General features: G+C 50.8%; 11 non-coding genes across 11 annotated transcripts; all 11 read right to left on the bottom strand.

Moving 5' to 3' along the window:
* Window positions 1-8,525: 8,525 nt before the first annotated feature.
* On the bottom strand, window positions 8,526-8,598 carry TRNAK-CUU (transfer RNA lysine (anticodon CUU)). Its single transcript has one exon. It is a non-coding gene; the product is annotated as a tRNA-Lys (tRNA).
* Window positions 8,599-9,342: 744 nt separating this feature from the next.
* Window positions 9,343-9,415, bottom strand: TRNAK-CUU (transfer RNA lysine (anticodon CUU)). The gene has a single exon. It is a non-coding gene; the product is annotated as a tRNA-Lys (tRNA).
* Window positions 9,416-10,153: 738 nt separating this feature from the next.
* Window positions 10,154-10,226, bottom strand: TRNAK-CUU (transfer RNA lysine (anticodon CUU)). Its single transcript has one exon. It is a non-coding gene; the product is annotated as a tRNA-Lys (tRNA).
* A 744-nt stretch (window positions 10,227-10,970) lies between these two features.
* Window positions 10,971-11,043, bottom strand: TRNAK-CUU (transfer RNA lysine (anticodon CUU)). The gene has a single exon. It is a non-coding gene; the product is annotated as a tRNA-Lys (tRNA).
* Window positions 11,044-11,789: 746 nt separating this feature from the next.
* Window positions 11,790-11,862, bottom strand: TRNAK-CUU (transfer RNA lysine (anticodon CUU)). The gene has a single exon. It is a non-coding gene; the product is annotated as a tRNA-Lys (tRNA).
* A 1,553-nt stretch (window positions 11,863-13,415) lies between these two features.
* TRNAK-CUU (transfer RNA lysine (anticodon CUU)) lies at window positions 13,416-13,488 on the bottom strand. The gene has a single exon. It is a non-coding gene; the product is annotated as a tRNA-Lys (tRNA).
* A 744-nt stretch (window positions 13,489-14,232) lies between these two features.
* Window positions 14,233-14,305, bottom strand: TRNAK-CUU (transfer RNA lysine (anticodon CUU)). The gene has a single exon. It is a non-coding gene; the product is annotated as a tRNA-Lys (tRNA).
* A 746-nt stretch (window positions 14,306-15,051) lies between these two features.
* On the bottom strand, window positions 15,052-15,124 carry TRNAK-CUU (transfer RNA lysine (anticodon CUU)). Its single transcript has one exon. It is a non-coding gene; the product is annotated as a tRNA-Lys (tRNA).
* A 1,553-nt stretch (window positions 15,125-16,677) lies between these two features.
* On the bottom strand, window positions 16,678-16,750 carry TRNAK-CUU (transfer RNA lysine (anticodon CUU)). Its single transcript has one exon. It is a non-coding gene; the product is annotated as a tRNA-Lys (tRNA).
* A 744-nt stretch (window positions 16,751-17,494) lies between these two features.
* TRNAK-CUU (transfer RNA lysine (anticodon CUU)) lies at window positions 17,495-17,567 on the bottom strand. The gene has a single exon. It is a non-coding gene; the product is annotated as a tRNA-Lys (tRNA).
* Window positions 17,568-18,308: 741 nt separating this feature from the next.
* TRNAK-CUU (transfer RNA lysine (anticodon CUU)) lies at window positions 18,309-18,381 on the bottom strand. Its single transcript has one exon. It is a non-coding gene; the product is annotated as a tRNA-Lys (tRNA).
* Between the last annotated feature and the right edge of the window lie 311 nt (window positions 18,382-18,692).

Raw genomic sequence — 18,692 nt, 5'->3', positions numbered from 1 at the left:
ATGCGTGAAACGGTGCTCGCCGAAGTTGCACAAAGGAGTCCCACGTCGCCGGAGACCAACTTAGAAAGTCGTGCAATGCAGGTTAGAGTGCCGTGGACCCAGGCTTGGCTGTGCACAAAGGATTTCCGCCGGAAGTGCACAGGGGCCGGAGTAGCTTGCAAAGTCGCGGTTCCCAGCAATGCAGCCCAGCGAGGTGAGGCAAGGACTTACCTCCACCAAACTTGGGCTGAAGAGTCACTGGACTGTGGGGGTCACTTGGACGGTGTCGCTGGATTCGAGGGACCTCGCTCGTCGTGCTGAGAGGAGACCCAAGGGACCGGTAATGCAGCTTTTTGGTGCCTGCGGTTGCAGGGGGAAGATTCCGTCGACCCACGGGAGATTTCTTCGGAGCTTCTGGTGCAGAGAGGAGGCAGACTACCCCCACAGCATGCACAAGCAGGAAAACAGTCGAGAAGGCGGCAGGATCAGCGTTACAGAGTTGCAGTAGTCGTCTTTGCTACTATGTTGCAGGTTTGCAGGCTTCCAGCGCGGTCAGCGGTCGATTCCTTATCAGAAGGTGAAGAGGGAGATGCAGAGGAACTCGGCTGAGCTCATGCATTCGTTATCTAAAGTTTCCCCAGAGACAGAGACCCTAAATAGCCAGAAAAGAGGGTTTGGCTACCTAGGAGAGAGGAAAGGCTACTAACACCTGAAGGAGCCTATCACAAGGAGTCTCTGACGTCACCTGGTGGCACTGGCCACTCAGAGCAGTCCAGTGTGCCAGCAGCACCTCTGTTTCCAAGATGGCAGAGGTCTGGAGCACACTGGAGGAGCTCTGGACACCTCCCAGGGGAGGTGCAGGTCAGGGGAGTGGTCACTCCCCTTTCCTTTGTCCAGTTTCGCGCCAGAGCAGGGGCTAAGGGGTCCCTGAACCGGTGTAGACTGGCTTATGCAGAATTGGGCACATCTGTGCCCAACAAAGCATTTCCAGAGGCTGGGGGAGGCTACTCCTCCCCTGCCTTCACACCGTTTTCCAAAGGGAGAGGGTGTCACACCCTCTCTCAGAGGAAGTTCTTTGTTCTGCCATCCTGGGCCAGGCCTGGCTGGACCCCAGGAGGGCAGCTGCCTGTCTGAGGGGTTGGCAGCAGCAGCAGCTGCAGTGAAACCCCAGGAAGGGCAGTCTGGCAGTACCAGGGTCTGTGCTACAGACCACTGGGATCATGGAATTGTACCAACAATGCCAGGATGGCATAGAGGGGGCAATTCCATGATCATAGACATGTTACATGGCCATATTCGGAGTTACCATGGTGAAGCTACATATAGGTAGTGACCTATATGTAGTGCACGCGTGTAATGGTGTCCCCGCACTCACAAAGTTCAGTGAATTGTCTCTGAACAATGTGGGGGCACCTTGGCTAGTGCCAGGGTGCCCACACACTAAGTAACTTTGCACCTAACCTTTACCAGGTAAAGGTTAGACATATAGGTGACTTATAAGTTACTTAAGTGCAGTGTAAAATGGCTGTGAAATAACGTGGACGTTATTTCACTCAGGCTGCAGTGGCAGGCCTGTGTAAGAATTGTCAGAGCTCCCTATGGGTGGCAAAAGAAATGCTGCAGCCCATAGGGATCTCCTGGAACCCCAATACCCTGGGTACCTCAGTACCATATACTAGGGAATTATAAGGGTGTTCCAGTAAGCCAATGTAAATTGGTAAAATTGGTCACTAGCCTGTTAGTGACAATTTGAAAGTAATGAGAGAGCATAACCACTGAGGTTCTGGTTAGCAGAGCCTCAGTGAGACAGTTAGGCACCACACAGGGAACATATACATGCACGCCTATGAGCACTGGGGCCCTGTGTGACAGGGTCCCAGTGACACATACATATAGGCCACAAACCTATGAGCACTGGGATCCTGACAAGCAGGATCCCAGTGACACATAACAAACATACTGAAAACATAGTGTTTTCACTATGAGCACTGAGGCCTGGCTATCAGGATCCCAGTGAGACAGTGAAAACAGTGACAAACACCCTGACATACACTCACAAACAGGCCAAAAGTGGGGGTAACAAGGCTAGAAAGAGGCTACCTTCTCACACAACCCCCCCCCAAACGAAGGACAATAAGGCTAACCTTGGCCAGTTGAGACTTTATTGTCTAAGTGGTGATAAGTAGAGAGTAGCTCTGCAATAGACTGGTTACTCCCTTTATCATCCACTATATGGTTACTTCCCTGTGGGGATGTAAACCACCCTGTTTGAAGTTTTTTAGCTAACCAACAATGTGAAGATGTATTTTCAGAGTTTCTATCAGTAAGTTTTAGTTTAGAGCAGTGGGAATTATCCACTGAACCTATTTGTAATGATGGAAATGCCAGACAGGGATGCTGTCTCAGTAAAGCCATAGCTGGGCAAAAACTTTGTCCATTTGGCTGGAAGAGGGAACAGGGATGCTGTTTCTCTTGAGTTGGAGCAGGGCAGGGATGCTGTCCTATGAGCTCCACACTAGGGCAGGGATGCTGTCCTAAGTGTTGTGAGGCAGTACAGGGTTTCTGCACTAAAGTTTCTCTGGGAGGGTTGGAGGGATGCTCCATGTTAACTAAAATGGTGCTCTTTTTGTCACCAATGTTAGTTATCCCACAGAGAGGTACTTCTACCTCAGGGAGTCCAGCTATGCCAGCTGATGATTCCCTTGGAACAGGTGCCACCCCAGGAGAGGTTTCTCCCACCACAGGAATGGTATCCTGAATGGTAGGGTGGTTAGGGGATACTGTGATACCCTTTTTACCTGTTGATGGAGAGGGATCCTGAGTTTTCAGGCCTTCTCTCCTTTGCTTTTTCATTTCAGTAGAAATGAGAGGGAACAATTCCTCAGGGATGCCCAGCATGGCTGCATGGGCATAAAACTCTACATCAGCCCAACCTGAGGCCTCTAGGTCATTACCTAAGAGACAGTCTACAGGTAAGCTAGGTGATACCACCACCTGCTTAGGGCCAGTAACTCCACCCCAACTAAACTGAATTATAGCTAAGGGAAGAAACTTAGTGGAGTTATGGACATCAATAATCTTATACTGTTGTCCAATGATGTGTTGTTCAGGAGGCACTAGGTTTTCAGTCACCAAAGTGAAACTGGCACCTGTGTCCCTGTAGGCCAAGGCCTCAACACCATTTATTGAAACTGTCTGCCTGTACTTATCCATTGTAAGGGGACAAGCAGCCAGTGTGGCAAGGCCAGTGCCACTAGGTGTGACAGAAACTGTCTTGGGACTGATTACATCAGTTTCCACTATGGACCCATAAGTGAACCCAACTACACCCTTTGCTTGACTGTTGCCAGCAGTCCCACCACTAGTACCACTACTGCTAGGGGCACTAGAGCTTGATGTATTAGTGGTGGTAGGCTCAGGGGGTTTACCTGGACAGGACTTATCCCCTGGCCTATGGCCTCTATTTTTACACACAAAGCACCAAGGCTTTTTAATGTGTGCAGGTTGGGAAGAAGAGGAAGAATTTGTTTTATCCCCACCCTCTGAAGAGTGTTTAAGATTTGAAGTGGGATCTTTGGTTTTACCCTTATCCCCATGCTTATCTTGAGATTTTTCACCATCTTTCTTCTTATTGCCATCTTTGTCACCCCCTGTATGAACTTTTCTGTTCACCCTTGTTCTGACCCATTTGTCTGCCTTCTTTCCCAATTCTTGGGGAGAGGTCAGATCAGAGTCTACCAGGTACTGGTGCAACAAATCAGACACACAATTATTAAGTATATGCTCTCTCAGGATTGTGTTATACAGGCTTTCATAATCAGTAACTTTACTGCCATGTAACCACCCCTCCAAGGCCTTCACTGAATGGTCAATGAAATCAACCCAGTCTTGTGAAGACTCCTTTTTGGTCTCTCTGAACTTTATCCTGTACTGTTCAGTGGTTAAGCCATAACCATCCAGGAGTGCATTCTTAAGAACTGTAAAATTATTGGCATCATTTTCTTTCACTGTAAGGAGCCTATCCCTACCTTTTCCACTAAATGATAGCCATAGGATAGCAGCCCACTGCTTTTGAGGGACATCCTGTACAGCACAGGCCCTCTCAAGTGCAGCAAACCACTTGTTAATGTCATCCCCCTCCTTATAAGGGGGAACTATCTTGTGCAGATTCCTGGAATCATGCTCTTTTGCAGGATGACTATGGGAAATACTGCTGCTGCCACCATGGGTATCTAAACCCAACTTCTGTCTTTCCCTCTCTATTTCTAAAGACTGTCTATCCAAATCCAGCTGTTGCTTCTTGAGCTTCAGTCTGGTTTGTTCCACTCTCAATCTATTGAGCTCCCTTTCTAACAATCTGTCATCAGGGTGGGTGGGAGGGACATTTCTAGATACAGAGGTATGATGGGAATGAACAGAAGGAGACCTGTCCCTTACCAAGGGCACCCTAACAGCTTGGCTACCAGCATAATGTGAGAGCACATCATCAGTATGATGTGATTCAACCTCTGTACCAACTATGCTAGACTGTCTAGTAATGGGCAGGCTGAGAAGTTTCTTTCCTGAACCTTTTCCTGGGGGAGTCCCTGGATCAGATTGAGAACCATTAGCTACTTTATCTACAGATTGGGCACTTATGGCCTTATCCTGTACTCTAAGCATATTAATTAACAGTTCTAAGGAAGGATTCTTCCCTACACTCAAACCTCTCTCTATGCAGAGACTCCTTGCTCCTTTCCAGCTAAGGTGATCATATGCAAGTTTGGACAGTTCAACATTTTTTCCTGTGCCAGACATTTTTAGAGAGAGTTAAAGTGATAGACAAAGAGAAAAAAGTTTTCAGAACTTTTTTGGAAAGACTGAAAAAAACTTTTTAAACTTTTAAGAACTTTTTGAAAGTTTAGAAGTACTTTTCAGCACTTAGAAAAGAGTGAAAAGAGGAAATGCAAATCTTTTTGGCTATGTGTATATACACTGACCTTGTTTTGTATATTTTTCTCTTATGAAAAGTACAATGACAAGAGTGGTAAGTAGTCTCAAAGCACTTATCCCACCGCTGCACAACCAATGTAGGAGGCTGGACTGGCTTGTAGTGAGTACCAAGGGGTACTTGCACCTTGCACCAGGCCCAGTTATCCCTTATTAGTGTATAGGGTGTCTAGCAGCTTAGGCTGATAGATAATGGTAGCTTAGCAAAGCAGCTCAGGCTGAACTAGGAGACGTGTGAAGCTACTACAGTACCACTTAGTGTCATATGCACAATATCATAAGAAAACACAATACACAGTTATACTAAAAATAAAGGTACTTTATTTTTATGACAATATGCCAAAGTATCTTAGAGTGTACCCTCAGTGAGAGGATAGGAAATATACACAAGATATATATACACAATAGCAAAAATATGCAGTATAGTCTTAGAAAACAGTGCAAACAATGTATAGTTACAATAGGATGCAATGGGGAAACATAGGGATAGGGGCAACACAAACCATATACTCCAGAAGTGGAATGCGAACCACGAATGGACCCCAAACCTATGTGACCTTGTAGAGGGTCGCTGGGACTATTAGAAAATAGTGAGAGTTAGGAAAATAACCCTCCCCAAGACCCTGAAAAGTGAGTGCAAAGTGCACTAAAGTTCCCCTAAGGACAAAATAGTCGTGTTAGAGGGAGAATGCAAGGAAAACACAAATCAGCAATGCAACAACGATGGATTCCTGTCTGAGGGTACCTGTGGAACAAGGGGACCAAGTCCAAAAGTCACAAGCAGCTCGGAGATGGGCAGATGCCCAAGAAATGCCAGCGGTTGGTGCAAAGAAGCTCTTACTAGGCTGAAGAACTGTGAATACTGCAGGAACGACAAGGGCTAGAGACTTTCCCTTTGGAGGATGGATCCCCCACGCCTTGGAGAGTCGTGCAGAAGTGTTTTCCCGCCGGATGGACGCCAACAAGCCTTGCTACACGCAAATTGTGCGTTTGGCGTTTTTGGACGCTGCTGGGGCCCAGGAGGGACCAGGAGGTCGCAAATTGGACCTGCAGAGAGAGGGGACGTCGAGCAAGACAAAGAGCCCTCACTGAAGCAGGTAGCCCCCGGAGAAGTGCCAGAAACAGGCACTACGAGGATGCGTGAAACGGTGCTCGCCGAAGTTGCACAAAGGAGTCCCACGTCGCCGGAGACCAACTTAGAAAGTCGTGCAATGCAGGTTAGAGTGCCGTGGACCCAGGCTTGGCTGTGCACGAAGGATTTCCGCCGGAAGTGCACAGGGGCCGGAGTAGCTTGCAAAGTCGCGGTTCCCAGCAATGCAGCCCAGCGAGGTGAGGCAAGGACTTACCTCCACCAAACTTGGGCTGAAGAGTCACTGGACTGTGGGGGTCACTTGGACGGTGTCGCTGGATTCGAGGGACCTCGCTCGTCGTGCTGAGAGGAGACCCAAGGGACCGGTAATGCAGCTTTTTGGTGCCTGCGGTTGCAGGGGGAAGATTCCGTCGACCCACGGGAGATTTCTTCGGAGCTTCTGGTGCAGAGAGGAGGCAGACTACCCCCACAGCATGCACAAGCAGGAAAACAGTCGAGAAGGCGGCAGGATCAGCGTTACAGAGTTGCAGTAGTCGTCTTTGCTACTATGTTGCAGGTTTGCAGGCTTCCAGCGCGGTCAGCGGTCGATTCCTTATCAGAAGGTGAAGAGGGAGATGCAGAGGAACTCGGCTGAGCTCATGCATTCGTTATCTAAAGTTTCCCCAGAGACAGAGACCCTAAATAGCCAGAAAAGAGGGTTTGGCTACCTAGGAGAGAGGAAAGGCTACTAACACCTGAAGGAGCCTATCACAAGGAGTCTCTGACGTCACCTGGTGGCACTGGCCACTCAGAGCAGTCCAGTGTGCCAGCAGCACCTCTGTTTCCAAGATGGCAGAGGTCTGGAGCACACTGGAGGAGCTCTGGACACCTCCCAGGGGAGGTGCAGGTCAGGGGAGTGGTCACTCCCCTTTCCTTTGTCCAGTTTCGCGCCAGAGCAGGGGCTAAGGGGTCCCTGAACCGGTGTAGACTGGCTTATGCAGAATTGGGCACATCTGTGCCCAACAAAGCATTTCCAGAGGCTGGGGGAGGCTACTCCTCCCCTGCCTTCACACCGTTTTCCAAAGGGAGAGGGTGTCACACCCTCTCTCAGAGGAAGTTCTTTGTTCTGCCATCCTGGGCCAGGCCTGGCTGGACCCCAGGAGGGCAGCTGCCTGTCTGAGGGGTTGGCAGCAGCAGCAGCTGCAGTGAAACCCCAGGAAGGGCAGTCTGGCAGTACCAGGGTCTGTGCTACAGACCACTGGGATCATGGAATTGTACCAACAATGCCAGGATGGCATAGAGGGGGCAATTCCATGATCATAGACATGTTACATGGCCATATTCGGAGTTACCATGGTGAAGCTACATATAGGTAGTGACCTATATGTAGTGCACGCGTGTAATGGTGTCCCCGCACTCACAAAGTTCAGTGAATTGTCTCTGAACAATGTGGGGGCACCTTGGCTAGTGCCAGGGTGCCCACACACTAAGTAACTTTGCACCTAACCTTTACCAGGTAAAGGTTAGACATATAGGTGACTTATAAGTTACTTAAGTGCAGTGTAAAATGGCTGTGAAATAACGTGGACGTTATTTCACTCAGGCTGCAGTGGCAGGCCTGTGTAAGAATTGTCAGAGCTCCCTATGGGTGGCAAAAGAAATGCTGCAGCCCATAGGGATCTCCTGGAACCCCAATACCCTGGGTACCTCAGTACCATATACTAGGGAATTATAAGGGTGTTCCAGTAAGCCAATGTAAATTGGTAAAATTGGTCACTAGCCTGTTAGTGACAATTTGAAAGTAATGAGAGAGCATAACCACTGAGGTTCTGGTTAGCAGAGCCTCAGTGAGACAGTTAGGCACCACACAGGGAACATATACATGCACGCCTATGAGCACTGGGGCCCTGTGTGACAGGGTCCCAGTGACACATACATATAGGCCACAAACCTATGAGCACTGGGATCCTGACAAGCAGGATCCCAGTGACACATAACAAACATACTGAAAACATAGTGTTTTCACTATGAGCACTGAGGCCTGGCTATCAGGATCCCAGTGAGACAGTGAAAACAGTGACAAACACCCTGACATACACTCACAAACAGGCCAAAAGTGGGGGTAACAAGGCTAGAAAGAGGCTACCTTCTCACAATACCTACTTTAATCATAACACCAGCGGGGATGAGACCGTAAAACTCCTCTTTTTGAAAGGATGGGGGTGGACAGGACGGACCGGAGCGGACTCCGAGCTCGCTGTAAGCACGGGCGGCTCAGGCTAGGAAAGGGCGCAGGAAAGGCTCGGCCTAGGACAGCTCCCAGCGGCGCCTCCCAGGGCGGGAAGTGCTGCATTGTGTGGAGTCCTGTGGGAATCGTGAGGCAAACTGCAGGATGTGTGTGTGTGTAGTTTTAAGCCTCAGCAAAATATCTAAAAAAGGTGAGAGTTAATGTTAAACCCGAAAATGGAGAAGCCTTTATAAAGCATCACGCCCAACGTGGGGCTCGAACCCACGACCCTGAGATTAAGAGTCTCATGCTCTACCGACTGAGCTAGCCGGGCTGCTGGGCCTATGTAATTTCACACACCCTCTGTGTGCTCTTTGTGAGGAAGTAGTGTGTGGTTATCCCAGGAGGCCCCTTTGTTTCATTTTCTCTGCTGCTGACTCGACACAGGCACCTTTCTCTTTCTCCATCTCTCGCTCTACCCCAGTCTTATGTCCCCATCAGTCTCTCTGGAGCTCACTCTGGTACATACATGCATCTGTCCTCTCAACCTGTCTCTGGGCACATACTTAAATGTCCAGTAGAGAACAGTGTGAACTCTCCCTGTTTCGCGAGGGGGCAGTCAGCCTCCAGAGCCGTGTTCCGGAGGCTGCCGGAATGGCCGAGCAGTGTAAGGCGCCACATTCAAGAGCAGTATCTTTCCCAGTCCCGTAATTAAATCCCGCTGCCGACATAAAGTAGTTTTCATACCTACTTTAATCATAACACCAGCGGGGATGAGACCTTAAACTCCTCGTTTTGAAAGGATGGGGGGGGGACAGGACGGACCGGAGCGGACTCCGAGCTCGCTGTAAGCACGGGCGGCTCAGGCTAGGAAAGGGCGCAGGAAAGGCTCGGCCTAGGACCGCTCCCAGCGGCGCCTCCCAGGGCGGGAAGTGCTGCGTTGTGTGGAGTCCTGTGGGAATCGTGAGGCAAACTGCAGGATGTGTGTGTGTGTGTAGTTTTAAGCCTCAGCGAAATATCTGAAAAAGGTGAGAGTTAATGTTAAACCCGAAAATGGAGAAGCCTTTAAAAAGCATCACGCCCAACGTGGGGCTCGAACCCACGACCCTGAGATTAAGAGTCTCATGCTCTACCGACTGAGCTAGCCGGGCTGCTGTGCCTGTTATTTCACACACCCTCTGTGTGTTCTTTGTAAGGAAGTAGTGTGTGGTTATCCCAGGAGGCCCCTTTGTTTCATTTTCTCTGCTGCTGACTCGACACAGGCACCTTTCTCTTTCTCCATCTCTCGCTCTACCCCAGTCTTATGTCCCCATCAGTCTCTCTGGAGCTCACTCTGGTACATACATGCATCTGTCCTCTCAACCTGTCTCTGGGCACATACTTAAATGTCCAGTAGAGAACAGTGTGAACTCTCCCTGTGTCGCGAGGTGGCAGTCAGCCTCCAGAGCTGTGTTCTGCATGCTGCCGGAATGGCCGAGCGGTGTAAGGTGCCACATTCAAGAGCAGTATTTTCCCCAGTCCCGTGATCAAATCCCGCTGCCGACATAAAGTAGTTTTCATACCTATTTTAATCATAACACCAGCAGGGATGAGACTTTAAACTCCTCTTTTTGAAAGGATGGGGGGGGACAGGACGGACCGGAGCGGACTCCGAGCTCGCTGTAAGCACGGGCGGCTCAGGCTAGGAAAGGGGGCAGGAAAGGCTCGGCCGAGGACCGCTCCCAGCGGCGCCTCCCAGGGCGATAAGTGCTGCGTTGTGTGGAGTCCTGTGGGAATCGTGAGGCAAACAGCAGGATGTGTGTTTGTGTATTTTTAAGCCTCAGCGAAATATCTGAAAAAGGTGAGAGTTAATGTTAAACCCGAAAAGGGAGAAGCCTTAAAAAGCATCACGCCCAACGTGGGGCTCGAACCCACGACCCTGAGATTAAGAGTCTCATGCTCTACCGACTGAGCTAGCCGGGCTGCTGTGCCAAAGTCATTTCACACACCCTCTGTGTGCTCTTTGTGAGGAAGTAGTGTGTGGTTATCCCAGGAGGCCCCTTTGTTTCATTTTCTCTGCTGCTGACTCGACACAGGCACCTTTCTCTTTCTCCATCTCTCGCTCTACCCCAGTCTTATGTCCCCATCAGTCTTTCTGGAGCTCAAGCTGGTACATACATGCATCTGTCCTTTCAACCTGTCTCTGGGCACATGCTTAAATGTCCAGTAGAGAAGAGTGTGAACTCTCCCTGTTTCGCGAGGTGGCAGTCAGCCTCCAGAGCCGTTTTCCGAAGTCTGACGGAATGGCCGAGCGGTGTAAGGTGCCACATTCAAGAGCAGTATCTTCCCCAGTCCCATGGTCAAATCCCGCTGCTGACATAAAGTAGTTTTCATACCTACTTTAATCATAACACCAGCGGGGATGAGACCGTAAAACTCCTCTTTTTGAAAGGATGGGGGTGGACAGGACGGACCGGAGCGGACTCCGAGCTCGCTGTAAGCACGGGCGGCTCAGGCTTGGAAAGGGCGCAGGAAAGGCTCGGCCTAGGACCGCTCCGAGCGGCGCATCCCAGGGCGGGAAGTGCTGCGTTGTGTGGAGTCCTGTGGGAATCGTGAGGCAAACTGCAGGATGTGTGTGTGTGTGTAGTTTTAAGCCTCAGCGAAATATCTGAAAAAGGTGAGAGTTAATGTTAAACCCGAAAATGGAGAAGCCTTTAAAAAGCATCATGCCCAACGTGGGGCTCGAACCCACGACCCTGAGATTAAGAGTCTCATGCTCTACCGACTGAGCTAGCCAGGCTGCTGTGGCTATATCATTTCACACACCCTCTGTGTGTTCTTTGTGAGGAAGTAGTGTGTGGTTATCCCAGGAGGCCCCTTTGTTTCAATTTCTCTACTGCTGACCTGACACAGGCACCTTTCTCTTTCTCCATCTCTCGCTCTACCCCAGTCTTATGTCCCCATCAGTCTTTCTGGAGCTCACTCTGGTACATACATGCATCTGTCCTTTCAACCTGTCTCTGGGCACATGCTTAAAAGTCCAGTAGAGAAGAGTGTGAACTCTCCCTGTTTCGCGAGGTGGCAGTCAGCCTCCAGAGCCGTTTTCCGAAGTCTTCCGGAATGGCCGAGCGGTGTAAGGTGCCACATTCAAGAGCAGTATCTTCCCCAGTCCCGTAATTAAATCCCGCTGCCGACATAAAGTAGTTTTCATACCTACTTTAATCATAACACCAGCGGGGATGAGACCGTAAAACTCCTCGTTTTGAAAGGATGGGGGGGGGGACAGGACGGACCGGAGCGGACTCCGAGCTCGCTGTAAGCACGGGCGGCTCAGGCTAGGAAAGGGCGCAGGAAAGGCTCGGCCTAGGACCGCTCCCAGCGGCGCCTCCCAGGGCGGGAAGTGCTGCGTTGTGTGGAGTCCTGTGGGAATCGTGAGGCAAACTGCAGGATGTGTGTGTGTGTGTAGTTTTAAGCCTCAGCGAAATATCTGAAAAAGGTGAGAGTTAATGTTAAACCCGAAAATGGAGAAGCCTTTAAAAAGCATCACGCCCAACGTGGGGCTCGAACCCACGACCCTGAGATTAAGAGTCTCATGCTCTACCGACTGAGCTAGCCGGGCTGCTGTGCCTGTCATTTCACACACCCTCTGTGTGTTCTTTGTAAGGAAGTAGTGTGTGGTTATCCCAGGAGGCCCCTTTGTTTCATTTTCTCTGCTGCTGACTCGACACAGGCACCTTTCTCTTTCTCCATCTCTCGCTCTACCCCAGTCTTATGTCCCCATCAGTCTCTCTGGAGCTCACTCTGGTACATACATGCATCTGTCCTCTCAACCTGTCTCTGGGCACATACTTAAATGTCCAGTAGAGAACAGTGTGAACTCTCCCTGTGTCGCGAGGTGGCAGTCAGCCTCCAGAGCCGTGTTCTGCATGCTGCCGGAATGGCCGAGGGGTGTAAGGCGCCACATTCAAGAGCAGTATTTTCCCCAGTCCCGTGATCAAATCCCGCTGCCGACATAAAGTAGTTTTCATACCTATTTTAATCATAACACCAGCAGGGATGAGACTTTAAACTCCTCTTTTTGAAAGGATGGGGGGGGACAGGACGGACCGGAGCGGACTCCGAGCTCGCTGTAAGCACGGGCGGCTCAGGCTAGGAAAGGGGGCAGGAAAGGCTCGGCCGAGGACCGCTCCCAGCGGCGCCTCCCAGGGCGATAAGTGCTGCGTTGTGTGGAGTCCTGTGGGAATCGTGAGGCAAACAGCAGGATGTGTGTTTGTGTATTTTTAAGCCTCAGCGAAATATCTGAAAAAGGTGAGAGTTAATGTTAAACCCGAAAAGGGAGAAGCCTTTAAAAAGCATTACACCCAACATGGGGCTCGAACCCACAACCCTGAGATTAAGAGTCTCATGCTCTACCGATTGAGCTAGCCAGGCTGCTGTGCCTATGTCATTTCACACACCCTCTGTGTGTTCTTTGTGAGGAAGTAGTGTGTGGTTATCCCAGGAGGCCCCTTTGTTTCATTTTCTCTGCTGCTGACTCGACCCAGGCACCTTCCTATTTCTCCATCTCTCGCTCTACCCCAGTCTTATGTCCCCATCAGTCTCTCTGGAGCTCACTCTGGTACATACATGCATCTGTCCTCTCAACCTGTCTCTGGGCACATTCTTAAATGTCCAGTAGAGAACAGTGTGAACTCTCCCTGTTTCGCGAGGGGGCAGTCAGCCTCCAGAGCCGTGTTCTGCAGGCTGCCGGAATGGCCGAGCGGTGTAAGGCGCCACATTCAAGAGCAGTATCTTCCCCAGTCCCGTAATTAAATCCTGCTGCCGACATAAAGTAGTTGTCATACCTACTTTAATCATAACACCAGCAGGGATGAGACTTTAAATTCCTCTTTTTGAAAGGATGGGGGGGGACAGGACGGACCGGAGCGGACTCCGAGCTCGCTGTAAGCACGGGCGGCTCAGGCTAGGAAAGGGCGCAGGAAAGGCTCGGCCTAGGACAGCTCCCAGCGGCGCCTCCCAGGGCGGGAAGTGCTGCATTGTGTGGAGTCCTGTGGGAATCGTGAGGCAAACTGCAGGATGTGTGTGTGTGTAGTTTTAAGCCTCAGCAAAATATCTAAAAAAGGTGAGAGTTAATGTTAAACCCGAAAATGGAGAAGCCTTTATAAAGCATCACGCCCAACGTGGGGCTCGAACCCACGACCCTGAAATTAAGAGTCTCATGCTCTACCGACTGAGCTAGCCGGGCTGCTGTGCCTATGTCATTTCACACACCCTCTGTGTGCTCTTTGTGAGGAAGTAGTGTGTGGTTATCCCAGGAGGCCCCTTTGTTTCATTTTCTCTGCTGCTGACTCGACACAGGCACCTTTCTCTTTCTCCATCTCTCGCTCTACCCCAGTCTTATGTCCCCATCAGTCTTTCTGGAGCTCAAGCTGGTACATACATGCATCTGTCCTTTCAACCTGTCTCTGGGCACATGCTTAAATGTCCAGTAGAGAAGAGTGTGAACTCTCCCTGTTTCGCGAGGTGGCAGTCAGCCTCCAGAGCCGTTTTCCGAAGTCTGCCGGAATGGCCGAGCGGTGTAAGGTGCCACATTCAAGAGCAGTATCTTTCCCAGTCCCGTGGTCAAATCCCGCTGCTGACATAAAGTAGTTTTCATTCCTACTTTAATCATAACACCAGCGGGGATGAGACCGTAAAACTACTCTTTTTGAAAGGATGGGGGTGGACAGGACGGACCGGAGCGGACTCCGAACTCGCTGTAAGCACGGGCGGCTCAGGCTTGGAAAGGGCGCAGGAAAGGCTCGGCCTAGGACCTCTCCGAGCGGCGCATCCCAGGGCGGGAAGTGCTGCGTTGTGTGGAGTCCTGTGGGAATCGTGAGGCAAACTGCAGGATGTGTGTGTGTGTGTAGTTTTAAGCCTCAGCGAAATATCTGAAAAAGGTGAGAGTTAATGTTAAACCCGAAAATGGAGAAGCCTTTAAAAAGCATCATGCCCAACGTGGGGCTCGAACCCACGACCCTGAGATTAAGAGTCTCATGCTCTACCGACTGAGCTAGCCAGGCTGCTGTGGCTATATCATTTCACACACCCTCTGTGTGTTCTTTGTGAGGAAGTAGTGTGTGGTTATCCCAGGAGGCCCCTTTGTTTCAATTTCTCTACTGCTGACCTGACACAGGCACCTTTCTCTTTCTCCATCTCTCGCTCTACCCCAGTCTTATGTCCCCATCAGTCTTTCTGGAGCTCACTCTGGTACATACATGCATCTGTCCTTTCAACCTGTCTCTGGGCACATGCTTAAAAGTCCAGTAGAGAAGAGTGTGAACTCTCCCTGTTTCGCGAGGTGGCAGTCAGCCTCCAGAGCCGTTTTCCGAAGTCTTCCGGAATGGCCGAGCGGTGTAAGGTGCCACATTCAAGAGCAGTATCTTCCCCAGTCCCGTAATTAAATCCCGCTGCCGACATAAAGTAGTTTTCATACCTACTTTAATCATAACACCAGCGGGGATGAGACCGTAAAACTCCTCGTTTTGAAAGGATGGGGGGGGGGACAGGACGGACCGGAGCGGACTCCGAGCTCGCTGTAAGCACGGGCGGCTCAGGCTAGGAAAGGGCGCAGGAAAGGCTCGGCCTAGGACCGCTCCCAGCGGCGCCTCCCAGGGCGGGAAGTGCTGCGTTGTGTGGAGTCCTGTGGGAATCGTGAGGCAAACTGCAGGATGTGTGTGTGTGTGTAGTTTTAAGCCTCAGCGAAATATCTGAAAAAGGTGAGAGTTAATGTTAAACCCGAAAATGGAGAAGCCTTTAAAAAGCATCACGCCCAACGTGGGGCTCGAACCCACGACCCTGAGATTAAGAGTCTCATGCTCTACCGACTGAGCTAGCCGGGCTGCTGTGCCTGTCATTTCACACACCCTCTGTGTGTTCTTTGTAAGGAAGTAGTGTGTGGTTATCCCAGGAGGCCCCTTTGTTTCATTTTCTCTGCTGCTGACTCGACACAGGCACCTTTCTCTTTCTCCATCTCTCGCTCTACCCCAGTCTTATGTCCCCATCAGTCTCTCTGGAGCTCACTCTGGTACATACATGCATCTGTCCTCTCAACCTGTCTCTGGGCACATACTTAAATGTCCAGTAGAGAACAGTGTGAACTCTCCCTGTGTCGCGAGGTGGCAGTCAGCCTCCAGAGCCGTGTTCTGCATGCTGCCGGAATGGCCGAGGGGTGTAAGGCGCCACATTCAAGAGCAGTATTTTCCCCAGTCCCGTGATCAAATCCCGCTGCCGACATAAAGTAGTTTTCATACCTATTTTAATCATAACACCAGCAGGGATGAGACTTTAAACTCCTCTTTTTGAAAGGATGGGGGGGGACAGGACGGACCGGAGCGGACTCCGAGCTCGCTGTAAGCACGGGCGGCTCAGGCTAGGAAAGGGGGCAGGAAAGGCTCGGCCGAGGACCGCTCCCAGCGGCGCCTCCCAGGGCGATAAGTGCTGCGTTGTGTGGAGTCCTGTGGGAATCGTGAGGCAAACAGCAGGATGTGTGTTTGTGTATTTTTAAGCCTCAGCGAAATATCTGAAAAAGGTGAGAGTTAATGTTAAACCCGAAAAGGGAGAAGCCTTTAAAAAGCATTACACCCAACATGGGGCTCGAACCCACAACCCTGAGATTAAGAGTCTCATGCTCTACCGATTGAGCTAGCCAGGCTGCTGTGCCTATGTCATTTCACACACCCTCTGTGTGTTCTTTGTGAGGAAGTAGTGTGTGGTTATCCCAGGAGGCCCCTTTGTTTCATTTTCTCTGCTGCTGACTCGACCCAGGCACCTTCCTATTTCTCCATCTCTCGCTCTACCCCAGTCTTATGTCCCCATCAGTCTCTCTGGAGCTCACTCTGGTACATACATGCATCTGTCCTCTCAACCTGTCTCTGGGCACATTCTTAAATGTCCAGTAGAGAACAGTGTGAACTCTCCCTGTTTCGCGAGGGGGCAGTCAGCCTCCAGAGCCGTGTTCTGCAGGCTGCCGGAATGGCCGAGCGGTGTAAGGCGCCACATTCAAGAGCAGTATCTTCCCCAGTCCCGTAATTAAATCCTGCTGCCGACATAAAGTAGTTGTCATACCTACTTTAATCATAACACCAGCAGGGATGAGACTTTAAATTCCTCTTTTTGAAAGGATGGGGGGGGACAGGACGGACCGGAGCGGACTCCGAGCTCGCTGTAAGCACGGGCGGCTCAGGCTAGGAAAGGGCGCAGGAAAGGCTCGGCCTAGGACAGCTCCCAGCGGCGCCTCCCAGGGCGGGAAGTGCTGCATTGTGTGGAGTCCTGTGGGAATCGTGAGGCAAACTGCAGGATGTGTGTGTGTGTAGTTTTAAGCCTCAGCAAAATATCTAAAAAAGGTGAGAGTTAATGTTAAACCCGAAAATGGAGAAGCCTTTATAAAGCATCACGCCCAACGTGGGGCTCGAACCCACGACCCTGAAATTAAGAGTCTCATGCTCTACCGACTGAGCTAGCCGGGCTGCTGTGCCTATGTCATTTCACACACCCTCTGTGTGCTCTTTGTGAGGAAGTAGTGTGTGGTTATCCCAGGAGGCCCCTTTGTTTCATTTTCTCTGCTGCTGACTCGACACAGGCACCTTTCTCTTTCTCCATCTCTCGCTCTACCCCAGTCTTATGTCCCCATCAGTCTTTCTGGAGCTCAAGCTGGTACATACATGCATCTGTCCTTTCAACCTGTCTCTGGGCACATGCTTAAATGTCCAGTAGAGAAGAGTGTGAACTCTCCCTGTTTCGCGAGGTGGCAGTCAGCCTCCAGAGCCGTTTTCCGAAGTCTGCCGGAATGGCCGAGCGGTGTAAGGTGCCACATTCAAGAGCAGTATCTTTCCCAGTCCCGTGGTCAAATCCCGCTGCTGACATAAAGTAGTTTTCATTCCTACTTTAATCATAACACCAGCGGGGATGAGACCGTAAAACTACTCTTTTTGAAAGGATGGGGGTGGACAGGACGGACCGGAGCGGACTCCGAACTCGCTGTAAGCACGGGCGGCTCAGGCTTGGAAAGGGCGCAGGAAAGGCTCGGCCTAGGACCTCTCCGAGCGGCGCATCCCAGGGCGGGAAGTGCTGCGTTGTGTGGAGTCCTGTGGGAATCGTGAGGCAAACTGCAGGATGTGTGTGTGTGTGTAGTTTTAAGCCTCAGCGAAATATCTGAAAAAGGTGAGAGTTAATGTTAAACCCGAAAATGGAGAAGCCTTTAAAAAGCATCACGCCCAACGTGGGGCTCGAACCCACAACCCTGAGATTAAGAGTCTCATGCTCTACCGACTGAGCTAGCCAGGCTGCTGTGGCTATATCATTTCACACACCCTCTGTGTGTTCTTTGTGAGGAAGTAGTGTGTGGTTATCCCAGGAGGCCCCTTTGTTTCAATTTCTCTGCTGCTGACCTGACACAGGCACCTTTCTCTTTCTCCATCTCTCGCTCTACCCCAGTCTTATGTCCCCATCAGTCTTTCTGGAGCTCACTCTGGTACATACATGCATCTGTCCTTTCAACCTGTCTCTGGGCACATGCTTAAATGTCCAGTAGAGAAGAGTGTGAACTCTCCCTGTTTCGCGAGGTGGCAGTCAGCCTCCAGAGCCGTTTTCCGAAGTCTGCCGGAATGGCCGAGCGGTGTAAGGTGCCACATTCAAGAGCAGTATCATCCCCAGTCCCGTGGTCAAATCCCGCTGCTGACATAAAGTAGTTTTCATACCTACTTTAATCATAACACCAGCGGGGATGAGACCGTAAAACTCCTCTTTTTGAAAGGATGGGGGTGGACAGGACGGACCGGAGCGGACTCCGAGCTCGCTGTAAGCACGGGCGGTCAGGCTAGGAAAGGGCGCAGGAAAGGCTCGGCCTAGGACAGCTCCCAGCGGCGCCTCCCAGGGCGGGAAGTGCTGCATTGTGTGGAGTCCTGTGGGAATCGTGAGGCAAACTGCAGGATGTGTGTGTGTGTAGTTTTAAGCCTCAGCAAAATATCTAAAAAAGGTGAGAGTTAATGTTAAACCCGAAAATGGAGAAGCCTTTATAAAGCATCACGCCCAACGTGGGGCTCGAACCCACGACCCTGAGATTAAGAGTCTCATGCTCTACCGACTGAGCTAGCCGGGCTGCTGTGCCTATGTCATTTCACACACCCTCTGTGTGCTCTTTGTGAGGAAGTAGTGTGTGGTTATCCCAGGAGGCCCCTTTATTTCATTTTCTCTGCTGCTGAATCGACACAGGCAACTTTCTCTTTCTCCATCTCTCGCTCTACCCCAGTCTTATGTCCCCATCAGTCTCTCTGGAGCTCACTCTGGTACATACATGCATCTGTCCTCTCAACCTGTCTCTGGGCACATACTTAAATGTCCAGTAGAGAACAGTGTGAACTCTCCCTGTTTCGCGAGGGGGCAGTCAGCCTCCAGAGCCGTGTTCCGGAG

Source organism: Pleurodeles waltl, chromosome 6 (genome assembly GCF_031143425.1).
Source record: "Pleurodeles waltl isolate 20211129_DDA chromosome 6, aPleWal1.hap1.20221129, whole genome shotgun sequence".
Taxonomy (NCBI): Eukaryota; Metazoa; Chordata; class Amphibia; order Caudata; family Salamandridae; genus Pleurodeles; species Pleurodeles waltl.
This window is presented reverse-complemented; position numbering and strand designations above follow the sequence as displayed.